This window comes from Prunus dulcis, unplaced genomic scaffold (assembly GCF_902201215.1).
Source record: "Prunus dulcis unplaced genomic scaffold, ALMONDv2, whole genome shotgun sequence".
Taxonomy (NCBI): domain Eukaryota; kingdom Viridiplantae; phylum Streptophyta; class Magnoliopsida; order Rosales; family Rosaceae; genus Prunus; species Prunus dulcis.
Window position 1 is genome coordinate 16,990 of NW_023010188.1, and position 3,458 is coordinate 20,447.

The 3,458-nt window shown below is 34.8% G+C and overlaps 1 pseudogene; it reads right to left on the minus strand.

Moving 5' to 3' along the window:
• Positions 1 to 691: 691 nt before the first annotated feature.
• Positions 692 to 2,322, minus strand: LOC117613155 (annotated as a pseudogene).
• Positions 2,323 to 3,458: the final 1,136 nt, after the last annotated feature.

Genomic DNA, 3,458 nt, shown 5'->3' on the forward strand with positions numbered 1-3,458 from the left:
GCAGATACTACAATCACAGGTACAGTCAATAGTATTCTATAGGCAATCAAAACATTTGGAAAACAATCCCTATCTTTTACAAACTCTACAATTTCAAGTGTTGTGTTTACTGTTGATGGTAAAATATATTGCAGCACCTGTAACTCTGGAAACAAATCAATTGCATCAACATCAGAAGACTCACCATTTCTTAAAGTAGTTTCTAGCTTCACACAACAATTTTTCAATTCCTCATCACCCAATGAAGTTAACTTCTTTGAATTAAACAAGAACCCAAAAATACCATTATATGTTTGCAATTTTTCAAATTTACCCCTTAATGAAGAAAGAGCCATATCCACTACACAGATGAAAATAATTGACTCTAAATGATTCTTCAACTGATTGTACTATCTCACCATTGGCATTCTCATCAAATTGTTTCTTTCTATGACTTTGACGTTTTTTAGGGAATTCAGGTTCAATCCCCCTATCACAAGCAATAGTTTTAGCTTCAATCATAGCAGATGCAAATCCATTTTCTCTATAATTCTCAAAAAAAGAAATGAGCCCCTTCAAATTTTTTTAAAGTAGCATTAATGCACATATCTTTAGATTGTAACTTTTTGGTGACTAAGTTAATTTTCAACAAAATATCATGTCTAATAAAAACTCAAAATTTTCCAGTTCATGTGTTGCTAAACTTTCAGCTTCACTTTTTAGCATCTTCACTAGTTTCTGCTACTTTAAATAAAGCTTCTTTTATTTGAGCAGCTTGGAATCTTATTGCTTTAACACTCTCTACACGACTTTCCCAACGCGTAGTTGATAATGTTTTGAGAGTTAAACCATCTACATGATCTTGTAAAATCTTCCAACGCTTTGTAGAATTAGCAAAAACATAATAAATGCGTTGAACCACCCCAAAAAAGGATTTCGCTTTCACACAACAGTTTGCCATATTACATAGTGTTAAATTCAGAGAATGAGAATCACATGGCATGAACAAAGCTCTAGGATTTATTTCAAGTAATCTTCTTTGTACACCTTGATGTTTTCCTTTCATATTAGAGCCATTATCACAACCCTGTCCTCTAACATCATCAATTTTAAGACCAAGGGACTCTAGGACAGATTGAAATTCATTAAAAAGTCCTAATCCTGATGTATCTTTCACAATTAAAAACTCTAAAAAGTACTCTTCTATTTTCATTGGACTCCTTGACACATCCACACACCGTATTATCAAAGTCATTTGTTCCTTGTGACTCGAATCAGGAGTGCAATCAAGTATCACTGAAAAATATTTTGCTTGTTTGATTTTCTCAATTATTGCACTTCTGAATTTTGAAGCCAGCAAAGCTATCAGCTCATTTTGAATCTTATGACTTAGATAGTGATAGTGAATCTCATCATTTTGAATTCGTCAAAAATGTTCTCGCATTATTGGATCAAATTTTGCAACCATTTTCAATATACCTAAAAAATGACCTTATTTTCTTCATAAATTCTCTCTTTTGTTCCATGGAATGCAATATTATTTTTAGCAAGACATTTGACAACAGAAATTATTCTTACCAAAACATGTTTTCAGTGTTCCTTCTCTCTCCTAATTTGTTCTTGCATGCCTTTATCAATTGTTTCTTCTTTTTTTTTCGATCTGTTATGTAATTCAATCCAAGAACTCATGTTAATTATGTGTTCAATACTGTTTTCATGTTGTTTAAGCCTCTCACTAAGATGTTTCTAATCTCTAAGGTCCTATTTGGGATTGCTTTTTTTAGCCAAAAACCTGCTTCATTTTAAAGTTAAGCAGTTTAAGGTGTTCGGTAAAAATAAAATATCCTGATTATTTTAAAAGCAGTGGCCTTTTGACAGCAGCTTTTAAAAGCAGGATCTGGGTTACTTTTCAAAGCTGCTTTCAAAAGAAGCAGAGATGAATCTTTAATTAATTTTTTTAATTCCCAAAATACCATCATTCATTTTTAAAAATGACACCACCTCTACTTCTACAACCAACTCCACCACTTGTACCACCATATTCACTACCTCCATAACCACCGCCACTACCACCACCACCACCACCACAACCACCACCTCCTCCACCACTTTCACCACCACCTCCTCCACCTGCACCACCACCTCCTCCACCTTCACCTGCACCACCACCACCACCACCACCACCTCCTCCTCCTCCACCTCCACCTCCACCTCCACCTCCACCTCCACCTTCACCACCAACACCACCACCACCAGCATTACCACCACAACCATCTCCTCCTCTAAAACCTTCACCTCTACCTCCACCACCATCTCCACAACCAACACCACAACCACTACCATGATGCCATTACCACCACCACCACCACCACCATCACCACTACCACAACCACCAACTCCACCTTCATCACCACCACCACCTCCACTCCATCACTACCACTACCACCACATGATTAGTACATAACACTGTTAACATCATGTCTATTTTAGTCATTATTCACAGTTACAACAATTTTATGTTAAAATTTACCAAACGGTTTTGACACTGCTTTTTGTACTAACAACACTTCAAAAATATTGTTTACCAAACATGAAGCTGCTTTACTTTACAGTTAATTATTTTCAAAGCACAGCATAAACAACTTTTTCTAAAATTGACAGCAATCCCAAACTGGGTCTAAGTCCTTGGTTTGCTAATTGGCTTTTGCAACACATTGTCTTTAACAGCTTACAGCAAAAACAAAATACCTTATCCAATTCCTTTGAGTATACTAGCCATTTTCTGTCATGAGTCTCTCCATTTGGTAACTTTCTCATGTAATAAGTCAAGGACAAATGTCTAAAGTTTTCATCCCTGGGAAATTTGATATTATTATCTCTTGCATGACCTTTTTCCACAAGTAAAGCTCTCATTTTTTCATCTAGATTATCCCAAATTCTAGGATAAAAAATATTTAAAGGAAAACTTGGTTCAACTCCCTTAGGTTCAGTGTCTTCATTATTACAAAGATGATCAAAATCTTCATTCTCAACCTGTTCATCTTCACCTAAGTCACCTACCTATGCATTAAAATCATTCTTAGTTCCTACTAATTCTTCCACATGATTTTCTTGTTTAGATTCATTGACTAAATCATTATCAATTCCTACAAATTCTTCAACATGATTTTGCTGCTCAGATTCATTGACTCAATCTTTAGTTGAGTTATCAAGTGAACTACTTGTTTTGTTTTAAAAAAATTTATCCAAAGCTCACTTTTGAGATTAAGTTAATTCTTCTATTTGTCTTTTCTTTTTCTTTTTTGACTTCCAGATGGGTGTTTTTAGGGAACATTGTTACTTGAAAACAAAAACAATACAAAGAAAGCCAATGCAATTTTAGTACTTCAAAGAATAAACAAAGAACAATATAACCTGGAATTTGAGAAATCCCCCTTTGAGAAATCCCCCTCCACGGAAACAAACTTGATATTTCCAAA